The following is an 18,954-nucleotide window of genomic DNA, read 5'->3' as shown; positions in this document are numbered from 1 at the left end:
TGATTGTCTCGGTCAAATTGTTCATCCCGGTGTCAAAAAACAGATAGGTTAGGAAAAGGCAGTTGAGTACCTTTAAGTCGATGTGGAGATGAGGATATATGTCCAGTTAGAGTCATAAATGGTTACCTGACAGTTAGGCCAATAGGAGAGGGGAATTGTTTTGATTGATGCTAATGGGTCCCCTCTTACTCAATTACATATTAAAGGCTTGCTTGAGAAAATTTAATTTGCATCAATTTAAGTTTACTTCTCATTCTTTCAGGATCGGAGCAGCTACGGAAGCTGCTAGGATGGGATTGGATGATGCAATAATCAAACGGTTGGGGAGATGGGAATCTCAATGTTTTCAGATTTATGTCAGACCTGATCTTTTTCTTTAAATTCTAGGTAATAGAAGATATGTTTGGATCCTGAGCCACTGTTTTGTATACTGGGCTAATAAAAGAGCCAAGAAGAGCTGCTATATGTCCAATTTGTCTATGGATCCTGGAGAAATTTCATGAATTTCCAGAAATTTCTGGAAAGTAATTAGAGGTCTTCAATGGGCTAATTTCTTTCTTTCTTTCTTTCTTTCTTTCTTTCTTTCTTTCTTTCTTTCTTTCTTTCTTTCTTTCTTTCTTTCTTTCTTTCTTTCTTTCTTTCTTTTTATGTCTCTAGATTGATTGAGTCATGGCCAGTTCCGGATGCATTAACAGTGCACCTAGGGGGAAATGATGTGGGGAAAGTTAGAACTCTGGACCTCATGTCTTTGTTTAGACGTGACCTAATTAAGGTTAAGTTATCTTTTCCGAATACCAGAATTATCTTTTCGGAGATAATCCCTTGGCTAGTATGGCTCCAAGAAGCAAATTTAAAAAAATTTCAAGAAAATTAGGAAGAAATTGAACAGGTTTATGGAAAAATTTATGCTGCTCATTTGGTTAAAAGATTTTGGTAAGCTCGAGTCCTTTAAGACTGAGCTGTTTTGAAGTTGATCATTTGCAATATAAGAATTTTATGATGCAATAAAATTATCTGAATATGGTTATTAATGCGCATTGGAGGTTTCTCATATAGACACATTGATATAGAGGGTGATTTCCCTGGATTATATAGAGCAGATGGAGTTCACCTGTCCGATATAGGTTTAGAAATATTTAATGTAGGATTACAAAACTGCATTGAATTGGCCAAGGTTGTGGGGTAGGCCGGGCTTGAAATTATCAAACCCGGCATGTGGGGACGTTGGTTAAAAGATTTATGTATGCTCGAGTCCTTTAAGACTGAGCTGTTTTGAAGTTGATCGTTTGAAATATAAGAATTTTATGATGCAATAAAATTATCAGAATATGGTTATTATTTATTTATTGATTTGAATATACCAATAAAAGTGCAGCGGCCAATTCTTTGCCAATAAGTGTGTTGAGTTATTATTTAAATAGGCTATATACGTTTTGGTATTCGGGGAGGGTAGGTGCGGCCTGCATTGCCGTGCACCAAAAATATTTTTAATGGTCTTAAATGGCATCAACATTATGTTGCATTTGCCAATAAAGTCCATCATTACAAACTGTCAAAGATAATCTTGCAAGTCCTACAACCTACCACACTGAATTACTAGTAAGGGGACATCATTATACAGCTCTGCAGCTTATTGCGTCAGCCTCCAACCTAATTATTGGACATCGTATAAACACCAACACAATCATATGGCCTTCTACTTTAAGACACCTCCCTCTTTCTCAAGTGTGTCATAACTGACTTCAAGCATTTCTCAACAGGTTCAGTGTGAGACTGTCTCAATAGAAAGGCTAAGGCTGGCCACAGTTCTTTAGTTTTTTTTTTTTTTTCAATCAGCCAGCAGGCTGTATGAAAAAAATAAAAAATAAAAGAAGCTTATCCTCCCTCCAAAAAAAAAAACTGATTGGAAGATTATTATGTGATATCTATTGGAATTCTATACTGTTATCTTCAATTGTTACAAAGGCTTGTAGTTTTTTATTGCCAAAGGTCATTAACATCTTGCCGACCAACTGCCGTCATTATACTGCGGCAGGTTGGCACGGCTGCACAAACCGCCGTAGGTGTACGCCGGCCACTTTAAGAGCTATAGTGGGTGCGCATACACCACCAAAGCCAATGCACATGTCCGCCAGTGACCAGTGATCACTCCTCAGAGAGCCAGAACAGGGATCTGTCAATGTAAACAGACAGATCTACATTCTGTCAGGGAAGTAGAGAGAGATCTGTTGTTCCTAGTGATCAGGAACAGCAATCTCTCTCTAATCTGTCGCAGTCCACTGCCCCTCAGTTAGAAAGCACCTCCCTAGGAAACACTTAATCCCTTGATCAACCCCTAGTGTTAACCCCTTCCCTGCCAGTGACATGTATACAGTAATCAGTGACTACTTATAGGACTGATTGCTGTATAAATGTCAGTGGTCCTAAAAAAGTGTCAAAAGTGTCCAATCTGTCCGCTGCAATGCCACAGTCCCACAAAATTGATGATCACCCCCATTATTAGTAAAAAAAAATGTATAATAAAAAATGTCATAAATATATCCCCCATTTTGTAGGCCCTATAACTTTTGCGCAAACCAATCAATATATGCTTATTGGAATTTTTTTGCCAAAAATATGTAGAAGAATACACATTGGCCTAAACTGATGAAGAATTTATTATAGCAAAAAGTAAACAGCATTTTTTTTAAATTGTTGCTCTTATTTGTTTATAGTGCAAAGAAAAAAAATGCAGAGGTGATCAAATATCATCAAAAGAAAGCTCCATTTGTGGGAGAAAAAATGACATACATTTTGTTTGTGTACATCGGATGACCGCACAGTTGACAGTTAAAGTAACGCAGTGCCATATCGAAAAAAATGGCCTGGTCAGGAAGTAAGTAAATCCTTCCAGGGCTGAAGTGGTTAAAGCCTGAATGTTCTGCCCAATGTTTGTATCATATTTAATTTATCATTAGTTTTTAAAGTAAATAGATAGATAAATCATGTCAAACAAGAGAAACGCATAGAAATATAGTCTAATATAGCTTAAGATCACTTGGGGTTTGCTCTGCTTATGTATTTCTTTGTACGTCTTTCATTAACCACTTGCTTACTGGGCACTTAAACACCCTTCCTGCCCAGACCAATTTTCAGCTTTCGGTGCTCTCACACTTTGAATGACAATTACTCAGTCATGCAACACTGTACCCAAATTAATTTTTTGTAATTTTTTTCCCACAAATAGAGCTTTCTTTTGGTGGTATTTGATCACCTCTGGGGTTTTTATTTTTTGCGCTATAAATGAAAAAAGACCGAAAATTTTGAAAAAAAACGCATATTTCTTTGTTTCTGTGACAGAATTATGCAAATTATTAATTTTTCTTCATACATTTTGGCCACAATTTATACTGCTACATATCTTTGGTAAAAATAACCCAAATTAGTAGATATTATTTGGTCTTTGTGAAAGTTAGAGATTCTACAAGCTGTGGTGCGAATAACACAAAATTGATCACATCTGATGTACTGGTGGCCTATCTCGCTTCTTGTGACCCGAACAAGTCAGAAAAGTACAAATACCCCCCAAATGACCCCTTTTTGGAAAGTAGACATTCCAAGGTATTTAGTAAGAGGCATGGTGAGCTTTTTGATGTTGTCATTTTTTCCCACAATTCTTTGCAAAATTAAGATTTTTTTTTTTTTTTTTTTTTTTCCACAAAATTGTCATTGTAATAGATTATTTCTCTCACGTGGTATGTGTATACCACAAATGAGACCCCCAAAAAAATTCTGCTACTCCTCCTGAGTATTACAATACCACATGTGTGGGACTTTTTCACAGCCTGGCCACATAGAGAGGCCCAACATGCAGGGAGTGCCATCACATGTTACACATCTAACTTGTTGACTACCTATTACATTTTTGAAGGCCCTGGAGCACCAGGACAATGACATGTGACACTGATGACAGATGGCACTGATACGTGGCAATGATGACACTTGGCACTGATGAGAGATGGCACTAATATGTGGCACTGATGACAGATGGCACTTATACGTGCCACTGATGACACGTGGCACTTATACATGGCACTGATGACACGTGGCACTAATACGTGGCACTGATGACAGATGGCACTAATACGTGCCACCGATGACAGATGGCACTAATACGTGGCACCGATGACGTGTGACACTGATGACAGATGGCACTGATAAGTGGCATTGATGACACGTGACACTGACAACAGATGGCACGTGACACTGACAGGTGGCACTGATGACAAATGGCACTGATATGTGGCACTAATGACAGATGGCACTAATATGTGGCACTGATGAAAGATGGCACTATGTGGCACTGATGACACGTGGCACTGATGACAGATAGCACTTATATGTGGCACTGATGACAGATGGCACTGGGGACAAATGGCACTGACAACAGGTGGCACTGGGGACAGATAGCACTAACAGATGGCACTGGGGACAGATAGCACTAACAGGTGGCACTGGGGGCAGGTAGCACTGGGGTGCATTGCACTGGGGCGGATGGCACTGGGGTGGATGGCAGTGGGGCAGGATGGCACTGGGGCAGGATGGCACTGGGGGGGATGGCACTGGGGGAGGATGGCACTTTTTTTAACTTTTTTTTTTTACACTTACGGCCGCTGCAGCCGTTCATCTCTCCCCTCTCACACGCTGTCTGTGTGAGGAGGGAGAGCGGCGCTGAGAGATGATCTCATATGTTTACATATGAGATCATCTCACATTGGACACGCTGATCGCGCTGTAAACGGCCGCTGTGATTGGCCATTTACAGCGATCTGTGTTTGCTTGTCTCCGGAGGACACGGCAAACACAGAACTTCCCCGATGCGCGCCCGCGGCGGCGCGCATTAAGGAAGTAAACAGGACAGCCAGGGACGGCCTCCCGGACGGAAGTGCCTGCTCTATAGCCGTCATTCGGCTATAGGGCGGGAAGAGGTTAAACTGCATGAGGTTATCATCGTTTTGTAGTATGCCAACATCTAGTGACAGTTTTGGGCCTCTCCAACTTGTTTACTAATGTGATTTTGGTATCTCCCTCGGTCCTCCCCTCCTGTTTAGTGCTAGTTAGTTTGGCTCTAGTTAGATTCTCCCCACATCTTCCATGTGTCCTCAGTCAGTGTTGGTTATTTACAGAGACAGGGATCAGGAAAGTCATTATATTTTTCACTTCAAAAGACTGGAAAATCATTCTCTGTCCTGCAATTAGCTGAGGTAACCTTGCTTCTGATTCAAAATCTGTGCCTTATTGAAGAGTTAAGCTGCCTGTGGATGGTGCCAAGTCAGCAGTTGACCATACTGACTCGGCAGACAGAAAGAGTAGGTGTTATCCCAATTTGAATAAATAAGCTATAATAAGATCCTTTTCTGTACTTACCCTATATTAAGAAAGTGTTGAAACACACTAATGTGTAAAAAGATATATGTATTAGTGTTGTGCGAATGGTTCAAGCCAAGAAAGCTTGGTGAACATCTGAATTTTGTGCACACACCGGATGTTTGCCCACATGCTCACAGTGCATTCTAGGGCCCTAATTGGATGAAGCCTTGCCCCTGACTGCTGGTCAGGGGCAAGGCTTTGCCAATTAGGGCACACATCACTGTCAGAGCCCTAACTGGAGAAAGTGATGATGACTTTCTCTAATCACTGCTCAGTGCTCATAGTCCCACCCCACACTATAAAAAGTAACTTCCAATAGGAAGTTCTTCCATTGTGCTGGAGTGGAGATAGAAAGCTCAGGGCTCAGTTTTCTACTAGCGAGTTAGTGTGTTCACTTATTGTGACTCTTAGTGTAGAGTGTTAGTGTAGTGTTAGTATAGTGTGTCAGTATAGTGTTGTGTCAGTGTAAAGTGTTAGTGTACTGTACTGTGTTTAACACAGAATTACATAATATTTGACTCTGAGTGTAGAGTATTATGCAGCGTACACACGGTCAAAATTTCCGACAATAAATGTTCAATGTGAGCTTGTTGTCGGAAATTCAGACCGTGTGTAGGCTCCATTGGACATTTTTTGTCAGAATTTCCAACAAACAAAATTTGAGAGCTGGTTCTCAAATTTTCCGACAACAAAATCCATTGTCGTCAATTTTGATCGTGTGTACACAATTCCGACGCACAAAATGTCATGCATGCTCGGAATCAAGCAGAAGAGCCGCACTGGCTATTGAACTTCATTTTTCTCGGCTCGTCGTATGTGTAATACATCACCACGTTCTTGACATTCGGCATTTCCAACAACATTTGTGTGACCGTGTGTATGCAAGACAAGTTTGAGCCAACATCCGCCGTAAATAAATCCAGGATTTTCTTGTCGGAATGTCTGATCATCTGTATGCGGCACGCAGCACTAGTGTAATGTTAGTATAGTGCAGTGGCGGCTGATGCTGAAATTTTTTTGGGGGGGCACAAACAAACTGAAAAAATTTGAAAAAAAACCAATCAATTGCAGCCACTGTGCCATCAAACGCAGCCACTATGCCCATCAAACGCAGCCAATGTGCCATCAAACGCAGCCACTGTGACCATCAAACGCAGCCACTGTGCCATCAAATGCAGCCACTGTGCCATCCAATGCAGCTCCTCTGCCAAGCGCTGCCACTGTGCCCATCAAACGCTGCCACTGTGCCATCAAATACAGCCACTGTGCCATCAAACGCAGCTACTGTGCCAAACGCTGCCACTGTGCCCATCAAATTCTGCCAGTGTGCCCATCTTATGCTGCCAGTGTGCCCAACTACCCATAATATGCTGCCAGTGTGCCCATCAAATGCTGCCAGTGTGCCCAACTGTCCATCATATGCTGCCATTGTGCCCATCAAATGCTGCCAGTGTGCTCAACTGTATATCAAATGCTGCCAGTGTGCCCAACTACCCATCATATACTGCCAGTGTGCCCATCAAACACTGCCAGTGTGCCGATCAAATGCTGCCAGTGTGCCCATTAAATGCTGCCAGTGTGCCCCATGCCTGCTCGCTGTCTGTCCGGCACTTACCCTGTGTCTGTGGGGCAGCGAGTGATGGCATAGAGCGGGGTCCTTCATGCGTCTCGTGCCTCCTGATAGGTGTCAAATAGCAGCACCTGTCATTTCGGCCAATCAGGTGACAGGTAACAGACCCAAGTACCTGATTGGTGGAGAGGTGGTTCAGTGTTAAGAAAGCAAATAGTCATGCGCTTTCCTAACACAGCTGAGTGGACAGCATGGCACTTGCAGTTCACCTATTGTGCAACCTTACTTACCAGCTCCACTCGGGCCGTGCGCTCCATTGAGCTTCTGATGTCACTCCCGGTTTCCCTCTGGCACAGGGAAACTAGAAGTAGCTTCTTAACTCCAAGAACAAAGCACCGGTGGAAGTTGGAATGGAATAGAATGCGCCACAAAGCAGGTAAAAATCCTTCAAATGAAGCTCCTCTTCTGTAATCTCGTGATTGCATTGACGTGGCGCTTCCCATAGTGCACTGTGTCCGTCGTTCAAACACAGTGCACTTAAAGGAATTTTTTGTTCAATTTTTTTATAGGGCCTTTTTTTTTTTTAAATGTCCCCCTATGAATTGGCCACCACTGGTATAGTGTGTGAGTACAGTGTAGTGTCAACTTAATGCAGTGTTTAACACAGCATTACATAACATTTAGTGCTGTATACAGTGCTGTGTGTACCCCCTTTTTTTGGGTTGCTGCGTGTTTGTTTTATATTTTTTTTGAGGAAGTATGGGTTTTTGTCCCCTGTGTGCCACTTGTTTTTTTATTTTTCAGTTGCAGTTTTTCTAACTGTGATGCATGTTTTCCCTCTTTTATATTTTTTATGGTTTTTACATTTTTATCAGCATCAGTAATCAATTTAAAGTGCTCAAACACCACTTTTAATTCAACAAAGTGCATGCAATCACACATTTCCTAGTTTTTATTAAATTTGGGTTATAAACCCCCACCCATCATGTCTGGGAGGTCAACAAGGAGAGGCAGACATACCCATGCCACTATGAGGGGGCCAGCAGTGTCTGTGTATACAGGCAAAGGTAGACGTTGTACGTCCTCCGGCAGGGCACCTTTGTCTCTGTATAGTGATGTTGCCCACACTATCCAGCCACAGCATGCAGAGGAGGCGGTGGACCGGTTTACTAAAACATCCTCATCCTTCTAATCCTCTATGACCCAACCTGACACTATTGTACAGTCAACTGCAGCTGCCAGAGTGATTTATTCTGCCTCCTTGTCCATAGCTACCCCTGCCATAGCCCCAGCATCATTCATGCATGAATTATTTGAACACAGCCTCATCCATTTGCTTCTTGAGAATGTACAGACATTGCTAGATTCTGATTTTTGCTCTGAAGTAGAGAAAGGGAGTAACATGAGCCCACAGAAAGGGGAGAATATTTATAAACAACAAATTGGCAGTCATGTTCCCCCAGCTACAGCGTATTGACAAGTTGGCTCCAGTGATGAAGAGGATGGAGGCAATGCTGATGATGAGGTCACTGATGCGACTTGGGTGCTGGATTGCAGAGGAGCAAAGTGAGTGGGAGGCACAACCCAAACAAGGCAGGATGTCACCCAGAGGCAGTCATCATGAAAGAGTAGAGAGCAGCCACCCTATGTCATCAGATTGCGGAGGGATTGTTATCTCCCGGCCCACTTTTCACATCTCAGCTGTGTGGGCCTTTTTTAGCACATGTACAGCCGATGGCTATGTTGCAATTTGTAATCTCTGCCATAAGCAGATCAAGTGTGGCAAAAACACCAGCCATTTGGGTACCACATGCTTGACAAGGTATTTAACCTACTATCACTCAGCCTGTTGGCAATAGCCCCTGAAAGCCACACACAAGAGAAACAATTCTTCTCCTTCTTGCTACTCACCTTTCATGTCTACCCCTGCTATATCTTATGACCTCTCAGCAGCCTCCATTGACAAGGATGATGGTATAGCAAAGGGTGTCACAGGTCGTTGCAACACATCTGCCAGCAGTACACCACCAGCTGTATAGTAAAGAAGGAAAATTTCTCTGCTCCAGCTGCTGCATCGAAAAGAAAAAAACATTCCCTGCCACTCACGTGCCCAGCATCTAAATTCCAGCTTTTCCAAATTGCTGGCTTTACAACTGCTGCCTTTCAGGCTGGTGGAATCTGCCACCTTCAGTGAATGTGCAGAATGTGTGGTACCACAATGGCAAGTTCCCAGTTGCTATTTCTTTGCACATAAGGCCATTCCAGCTCTATACCATCACGTGGAATGCAATGTTGTGGCATCATTGGGCAAGGCAGTCAGCAGCAAGGTCCACATGACTGCTGACACATGGTGCAGCAAGCATGGTCAGGGATGATATATTTTGTTCACAGCATACTGGGTAACTGTGCTTGCAACTAGGAAAGATACAGGACAGGGCTCAGTGCTGGAGCTTGGTTTGCTGCCACGTCTCCTTACAGCTAGTGGTGACGATGCAAGATCTGTCAGCTCCCCCTTTCCTCTTCCTTCTCCACCTCCATGCCCTCCTTTGCAGGATTGTCCTATGAAACACCAGTACTCACTAAGCATTCAAGGGGCCATTCAACAAGTCAGGCTAAAAGATACCATGCAGTGCTTCAGCTGGTCTGTCTAGGGGACAGAATCCACACTGGTGCAGAGATTCTTTCAGCTCTGCAGGGAAAGGCCCAGAGATGGTTCATGCCATGGAAGCTTGAGCCAGGAATGGTGGTGTGTGATAATGGCACTAACCTTTAGGAATGAGCCCGATGTTCGACTCAAACATCGGGTGTTCACCTGTTTGCCGAATAGTGAACAATTCGGGTGTTTGTGGAAAATTCTAAAGCCGTGGAACACCCTTTAAAAGTCTATGGGAGAAATCAAAAGTGCTAATTTTAAAGGCTTAAATGCATGGTATTGTCATAAAAAGTTTTGGGGATCTGGGTCCTGCCCCAGGGGACATGTATCAATGCAAAAAAAGTTTTAAAAATGGCAATTTTTTCAGGAGAAGTGATTTTAATAATGCTTAAAGTGAAACAATAATAGTGAAATATTCCTTTAAATTTCATACCTGGGGGGTGTCTATAGTATGCCTGTAAAGTGGCACACTTTTCCAGTGTTTAGCATAGTCCCTGCACAAAATGATATTTCTAAAGGAAAAAAAAATCATTTAAAACTAACGGCTAAAATGAAATGTCGGGTCTCGTCAATACAAATAAAAGTCATTTAAAAAAGCGGCATGGGGGTCCCCCCAAAAATCGAACCAAAATGTAAAAAAGAATTGCGTGGTGATCCCCCAAATTCTATACCAGGCCCTTCAGGTCTGGTATGGATATTAAGGGGAACCCCATGCCAATTTAAAAAAAAATGGTGTGGGGGCCCCCAAAAATCCATACCAGATCCTTATCCGAGCACGCAACCTATCAGGCCACAGGAAAAGGGGGGCGAGAGAACGCCCCCCCTCCTGAACTGTACCAGGCCACATGCCCTCAACATGGAGAGGGTGCTTTGGGGTAGGCCTCATCCCCACAACCCTTGCCCGGTGGTTGTGGGAGTCTGTAGGTGGGGGCTTATCATAATCTCGAAGCCCCCTTTAAAAAGGGGACACCCAAATCACGACCCTCCTGTTTGAAATGGTAATGGGTACATTGTACCCCTACCAATTCACAAAAAATTATCAAAATGTTAAAAAAACACAAGACACATTGTGGGACAAGTCTTTATTAAAAAATAAATACATAAAAATGTCCCATGAAGTCCATTCATCTTCTTCTCTTGGCCTACCAATGGACCAGAAAAAATGAAAAAGACCCACCTCCATGGGAGGCACCCGCCTTATGACACTTCAGCGCGATGACAGTTCTTTTATAGCGGAGGGTGGGACCATGCAATGATTTACCCGGATGACCCCACCCTTCTCTGACCCACGGGGACTTCCCAATGGTTTCCCATGGCGTCAGAGGTGGCGGGGACACACTTTTACATACCCTGGTGACCCCGCCTTCCTCTGATTCATGGAGACATCCCAATGGCTTCCCTTTTGCGTCAAAGGGGGTGGGGCTACCTGGGTACGTACATGGGTGGCCCCGCCCCCTCTGACACCACAGAGAAGCCATTGTGAAGTCCCCATGCATCAGAGGTGGTGGGGTCACCTGTGTATGTCACCGCGTGGCCCCACCCTCAGTTATAAAATAACTGTCATTGCATGAAACATCATAAAGTGGTGCCTCCCATGGAGGCGTATCTTTTTTTTCCAGTCAGTCAGTGGAGTGAGAAAAGAAGATGAATGGACTTTGTGGGACAGATGAATCAACTTCGGGCCTGATATGGATTTTGAGGGGGACCCCTATGCCACTTTTAAAAAAAAAATGGTGCAGGGTTTCCCTTAATATCCATACCAGACCTGAAGGGCCTGGTATGGAGTTTGAGGGGACCCCCACGCAATTATTTTGAAATGGTTTGGAGTTCCCCTTAATATTCATACCAGACCAAAAGGGCCTGTTATGGGTTTTTGGGGGGACCCCATGCCATTTCCGTCAGAATTTCCGACCGTGTGTACAGGGGCTAAGGCAGACCAGAAGTGTCTGTAGCCATTTCAGGTGGTCATACACAGACAGTATTCTGTTGACTGAAATTCAGCACCCGTAAATCACCTGAATTGGGACATTCCCACAGGGGGAACTAAACTTGGGGCAGCTCAGCCTTTTTTCTCCCATGTCAATGGCTGCTAATAAAGGATGCATGCACTGGATTTGTCACCTTTTGAGGAGGTGACAAGGATAGTGAAACTGGTGACAGAACATTGGTAACAATGCATGCATCAGTGACACAATCCCTCTTGTGTTCCTGCTGGAGCATACTATGCATGGCATTATGGACAGGGTACTCCAGGCAGAGCAGCAGGAGGAAGAGGAGGACTTCCTTTCCTCTCAAGGCTCACTTTATGCAGACCCCATTTTTGAGATGCCACAGAACACACAAGAGGAGAGGGAGGAGGAGGAGGGTTCTGGTAGTTTTGGTGTTATAGCCGCAGAGGAAGGCATACGTAAAATCTTAAGAGATGGTTTTCAGTCCCCAAAAACCTTGTAAATAGTAAGTGGCTAGGAGGAGGCAGTACCAGATACTGTAATCCTAAGTGACCCCAATGATTCTGCTTCTCATGCCTCCGCAAACGGTGAATGAGCTCTTTTATTCTTTAAAGCCTCTGGTAAGGATCCGAGAATTTGTGGCATCAAGGATAAGGATCATTATTGGTTGGCAACCCTCACTGACCACTATTACAAGGGGAAGGACTCGGAACCCTTCCTTCCCTCACAAAGGGTACACAGGATGAAATAGCTTGAGGACACCTTAAAGAGGAGTTTACATAAACCTTTCCAGACTCTTGTAGGTTATTGTTTTATGACAAAGCAAGTTTAGAGGCTTCTGTTGGAGGAGGAGCAGTGCAGGAGGGGCCACCTTAGTGATGCATTTCACATTTTTTTTAGTCTTAGTGATGCATTTAAAAAATTTTTTTAGTCTTTAGCGTTCAGGGCTGTAAGCTTCAAGATCCCATCGGTAGAATCTGCATCATATGGTGGAAGATTATCTAGGGGCAAAAACAGACATGGAGAGCTTTCCAGTAGATGAACCACTGGTTTTCTGGGTCATGAGAGTAGACCACTGGCCAGAACTTGCCCAGTATGCAGTTGAGCTGCTGGGCTGCCTTGCATCCAGTATGCTTTCTGAATGGGCATTTAATGCTGTGGGATGTTTTGTGATTAATAAAAGAGCACATCTGTCTACAGACTCCACTGACCAACTGACATTTATCAAAATGAATCAGTCCTGGATTATCAACAGCTATCAAGCCCTTGATTAGGGTTGAGCCGAACACCCCCCCGCTTCATTTCGCACCAGAACCTGCGAACGGGCCGAAAATTTGTGCAAACTTTAGAACTCCATTAGTCTATCGGACGCAAATGTTCAAAATCAAAAGTGCTACTTTTAAAGGCTAATATGCAAGTTATTGTCTTAAAAAGGGTTTGAGGACCCGGCTCCTGCCCCAGGGGACATGGATCAATGCCAATTTAAAAAAAAAAAACATCCGTTTTTCGGAAGCACTAATTTTAATGAGGCTTAAAGTGAAAAAAAGTGAAATATTCCTTTAAATATTGTGGCTGGGGGGTGTCTATAGTATGCCTGTGAAGTGGCACGTGTTTCCCATGTTTAGAACAGTCCCTGCACAAAATGACATTTAACAGAAAAAAAGTCATTTAAAACTGCTTGTGGTTTCAATGTAATGTCTGGTCTGGCAATACGGATGAAAAGTATTGAGAAAAAAATGGCATGGGTAGCTCCCCCTGCCCATTACCAGCCCCTTTGGGTCTTGTATGGATATTAAGGGGAACCCCGTAACCAAATAAAAAAAAGGAAAGGCTTGGGGCCCCCAGGCCCTATATGTTCAGAACAGCAGTATACAGGCAGTGCAAACAAGACAGGGACTGTGTAGGTTTGTTGTGTTAAGTTGAATCTGTTTGTAATTTTGAACAATTTTTAAAGTGTAGCTCCAGTCAAAAAATCTATTTTAAGCTTTTTGGAAAACATAGGGAAGGGTTATCACCCCTATATAATTTTTTGGGCCGTCTGTCTTTTTTCATCTCACTTCCTGTTGTCTCCTTCCGTTTGCAAGTAGGAGACGTTTTTAAGTTGGATGTTTGAAAGTAGGGGGCTGCGCTATATGCTCTGCAGAAATGTGGACCTAAGGTGTTGGTGTTGCCACAACACTGTAAGCCCTCAAAGTGACTCTTGGTGGGCGCTGGAGCACCCTGCTGTGAACGATTATATCAACAATTGTAATTATATGCCATTGTTGAACAGTGGTAGAAAAATTGGGCCTTTGGTGGTTGTGGTGGTGGTGCTGGTGCCACAACACCATAAGTCCTCACAGTTACTCTCAGTGGGTGCAGGAACAGGCCTTGCTGTGAAACATTATATCAAAAATTGTAATTACAACAGGGGCTGAAAAATTGGGCCTTAGGCACTGGTGCTGGTGCCACGACACTGCAACCTCTCACATATACTCTAGTTGGAGCACAGGAATGAGCCCTGCTGGAAAGTAATGCATCAAACATTGTAATTACATGCCCCTGTTAAACATGGGCTGAAAAAATTGGGCCTTAGCCACTGGTGGCAGCGCCCAGAACCAAAAATGTTCTTCCAAGCGATCAGCAGGATCATTGAGGAGGAAGAGCATAGTCAGTCAGCATGACAGGATAGTCACTCAGCATCAGCATAGGCAGTCTTGAAGGGATGCGATATTTCAAAAAAAAAATCTTCGGTTGCATCTGCTTCAGGTGCTTGGTAGCTGTGGGTGATCCAAGACTGATTCATCTTTATGAAGGTCAGTCGATCAACCGTGTCGGTGGACAGGCGCACCCTGTGTTCGGTAACAAAGCCACCAGCAGCACTGAAGGTGCATTCCGAAAGAAAGCTGGGTGCAGGACAGGCCAATAGCTCAATTGCATACTGTGCAAGCTCTGGCCAGTGATCCATCCTCAAGACCCAGTACCCCAGAGGATTTTCGGTGGGAAAGGTGTCCAAGCTTGTTCTTGCCCCTAGGTATTCATGCACCATGTAAATCAGATGCTGGCGATGGTTGCTAGAACCAATCATACCTTGGGGCTGCGGAATAAAAAATTGTCTGAACGCATCAGACAGCCACCTTCTCCACCTTCTCTGGGACTGACCGAAGCCATAGCAACACGTTGTCCAGGACCAGGAATTTGTAACCCCCAGGCTCTGGGAATGCATTGCACAGACCTTTCTGCAAGACCTCCAGAAGATTTATCATCCTCTGCTCCCTCTGCAACAGCAAGATAAGGTCTGCAACCTTACCATTGTACTGTGGATCAAGGAGAGTTTTAAGCCAGTAATGATCTCTCTCCTTGATCCGCTGAATATGAGGATCCTTCCACAGGCTTTGCAGGATCAGGGAGGCCATGCGGCATAGGTTAGCTGAGGAATTCGGTCCTCTGGGTCACTAAGGACGGCATGATCCACAGCCACCTCCTCCCAGCCACGTACAAGTCCACAGGTTTCTTGGGACTGTAAATCATCCATAAAAGACTGCTGCTGATGCTGAGTGCCAGGCTCCACCTCCATGCTGATACAATCCCCCTCCTCCTCTTCCTGTGTGATCGACGGGCCAGCAGGAACACTGTCTGTATAAAGGGGGCCTTGAGAGGCAAGGAAGTCCTCCTCTTCCTGTCTCTGTTCTGCCTCAAGTGCCCTGTCCATTATTTCATGCAGTGTGTCCTCCAACAGGTGGACAAGAGGTACAGTGTCACTGATGCATGCACTGCCACTGTTCACCATCCTTGTGGCCTCCTCAAATGGTGACAGGACAGAGCATGCATCCCTGATTATGGCCCCCTGGCGTGGGGGAAAAAAACGAGCTCCCCTGACCCTGTCCTAGTGCTGTCAACAGGTAATCATTGATGTCCCTCTGCTGTGTGTGTAGCCGCTGCAGCATGGCTAACGTTGAGTTCCACCTGGTGGGCATGTCACATATAAGGCTGTTCTTGGGCAGGTTCAACTCCTTTTGGAGCTCAGCCAGCTGAGCCCTGGCATTATATGAAATGCGCACAAACTTTCCTGGCCTGCCTCAGGACATCCTGTAAGGCTTGGTACCTGCCCAAGAACCGCTACCCCACCAAGTTAAGGACGTAAGCCACACAGGGCACATGGGTCAGTTGAGCCTGTCGGAGTGCGGAGAGGAGGTTGGTGCCATTGTTGAAAACCATCATTCCTGGCTTAAGCTGGCATGGCACCAACCACCTCTCAGCCTGTCCCTGCAGAGTTGACAGAATATCTGCCCCAGTGTGGCTCCTGTCCTCCAAGCACACCAGCGCAAGCACGGCATGTCATATTTTTGCCTGCATGCTTGCATAGCCCCTTGAATGCCTACGGAGCAGCGCTGGTTCCGAGGTCAAAGCACAGAAAGAGGCCATGGAGGAAGAAGGAGAGAAGGGGGTGGAGAGAGGTGTGTCACAACCAGTAGTAGCATTTTGGAGGCATGGTGGCGGAACAACCTCCAACACTACTGCCCCTTGTCCTGCATCCTTCCCAGCTGCCAGAAGAGTCACCCAATGCACGGTTAAAGATAGGTAACGTCCCTGTCCATGCCTGCTGGACCATGAGTCAGACGTAATATGCACCTTACCACTGACCGCCTTGTCCAGTGAGGTATGGACATTGCCTTACACATGATGGTAGAGAGCTGGAATCACCTTTCCTGAGAAAAAGTGGCGTTTGGGAACCTGCCACTGAGGAACCGCACATTGCACAAACTCACGGAAGAGGGCCGAGTCTACCAACTGAAAGCAGCAGTTGAAGTGCTAGCAATTTAGCCAAGCTAGCATTCAACCGCTGGGCATGTGGATGGCTGGGAGTGAACTTCTTTTGATGGTCCAACAGCTGGGGCAGGGAAATTTGCCTGGTACAATCGAACGTCGGTGTACCGCTAGCAGATTGCCCGCAAGTACTTGGCTGTGACACACCTAATTCTACAGCTTCATTCCTCTCAGTGCAGGTTTCAGAGAGGACTGATGAGGAGCAAGGAGAGGTCCGCTTTGTTCTTTGGTGTGGGTCTTTAAGGTATGCTTGCCAACAAACTGCATGGCAGGTCAACATATGTCTGGTCAAGCATGTGGTGCCCAAGTGGCTGATGTTTTGGCCACGCGAGATACACTTGAGACATATATTGCAAATAGCAGTGGTGCGATCTGATGCATTCGTCTCAAAAAAGGCCCACACCAAAGAACTTTTGGAATAACGTGCAGAGGCAGCTCCCTGCACAGACGGAGCTCTGCAGTGTGATTCAGTCAGTGTGCTGCCCTTAAGGTGGCCCCTTGAGGGCATCCTGCCTCGTTGGAGATGTGTCTCCTCCTCCTCCTCTCTCCTATCAGGCACCCACGTGGAGTCAGTGACCTCATCATCCCCTCCCTCCACATCACTGGAGCAAACTTGGCAGTATACTGCATCTGGGGGAACATGACTGCCAGATTGCTGTCCTTCTTGGGCATCCCCTCTCTCTGGGCTCATGCTACTGCCTTTCTCTAGCAGAGTATCATCATCAGAGTCTTCAAAACACTGGGCATCCTCCTGGAGAATGTACAAAATACTGTGCTCAAATAGTTCGGGGGACACTCCTCAGGAGGACATGGAGGGTCTAGGGAAGGAGTGACTGATGTAATTGAGATGAGGGAAGAGGCCGCATTGGCAACTGCTTTGCAGGAACCCTGAGCCTGGGTGAGAGACGATGAGGAGGATGAGGAGGGCTTGGTCATCCGCTTTACCAAGTCTTTGGCATGTTGCGGCTCAGCGCGTCCAGCTGCCAAAAATAAGGAAAAGCGTGTCCTATGGCCACGTACTGATGAGGATACACTGTGTCCATGACCAGCACTGTTGCCTCTAGACACAGAGCCTGCTTGCTCTCTTTTATTGGCCCATGACTGTCTGCCTCTCCTTTTTGGCCTTCCAGACATACTAATGGCCTGCAGGGAGATAAGAACACAGCAATTGGGGTAGCTTTAGGTGCACACTGAGCAGATGACACAGTACACTGACTTTAATTACTGAAGCTGCCTGCCTGTGGTATAGGATCTGAAGAACAAGAGCAATTGGGGTAGCTTTAGGTGCACAGTGTGCAGATGACCCAATACACCAACTGTAATTATTGGAGCTGCCTGCGGTATAGGATCAGCAGAACACCAGCAATTGTGGTAGCTTCAGGTGCACACTGTGAAGATGACACAGTACACCGACTATAATTACTGGAGCTGCCTGTGGTATAAGATCAGCAGAACACCAGCAATTGGGGTAGCTTCAGGTGCACACTGTGAAGATGACACAGTACACAGACTGTAATTACTGCCGCTGCCTGCCTGTGGTATAGGATCTGAAGAACACTAGCAATTGGGGTATCTTCAGGTGTACACTGTGCAGGTGGCACAATACACCGACTGTAACTGCTGCAGCGACCTGTGGTATAGGACCAGAACAACACCAGCAATTGGGTTAGCTTCAGGTGTACACTGTGCAGGTGGCACAATACACCAACTGTAACTGCTGCAGCTGCCTGTGGTATAGGACCAGAACAACACCAGCAATTGGGGTAGCTTCAGGTGTACACTGTGCAGGGGGCACAATACACTGACTTTAATGTCAATAGCTTCAGAGGAAATAAACACACTGTCTCTCTGTCTATCTTATATAGTGTGGGGCATGTACTAAACCCCCTCAGCCCTAATTGGCCACAGGCATCCTGCCTGTGGCCAATTATGTCTCTCTTCGCTAACGGCGCTGTGATTGGCCAAGCATGTGGGTCATAGTGCATGCTTGGTCAATCATCAGCAATGCACTGTGATGCCGCAGTGCATTATGGGCCATAAGCGCTGCTCAAATTTGGTGCAAATGGCCCATAATGTTCTGGTTTCGCCAAACAGGCGAACAGCCGGTGTTTAAGTATAGGTTTCATGGGTACATTTAACAACCTCAAGAGTACCTCCAGAAGGTTATGGGGTGAAGGTGACACCAACACCCAAAGATAGATTTTTCTGCAATTGTTTGACAGGGGCATCAAATTTCAATTTATTACAGAAAGGGCAATTCTTGCTTTTCATCATGAGTACCTCTATAGGGTTATGGTGTGAAGGCATAACCAACACCCAAAGCCCAATCTTTCTGCACATGATACTTCTAACTCAAGTCTGCGAAAGATACACCAAATTTTATCTAAAATAATTTTTTTAATCTTGGCCTAAGGGTACTATAGTTTGGCTTCTTCACATTAGGCTTACTCACTATGGTGCAAAAATTTGTTATCTCCATCCAAAGTCTGCCAAAGAGACTATATGCCTGACCCAAATGGTATAAACATGTAATATTCAGTATTACACATGGAAGAATGGGAGGCAAA

Source organism: Lithobates pipiens, unplaced genomic scaffold (genome assembly GCF_037356315.1).
Source record: "Lithobates pipiens isolate NorthernLeopardFrog02 unplaced genomic scaffold, aLitPip1_a1.2 Scaffold_19, whole genome shotgun sequence".
NCBI lineage: Eukaryota > Metazoa > Chordata > Amphibia > Anura > Ranidae > Lithobates > Lithobates pipiens.
Note: the sequence above shows the minus strand (reverse complement) of the source record.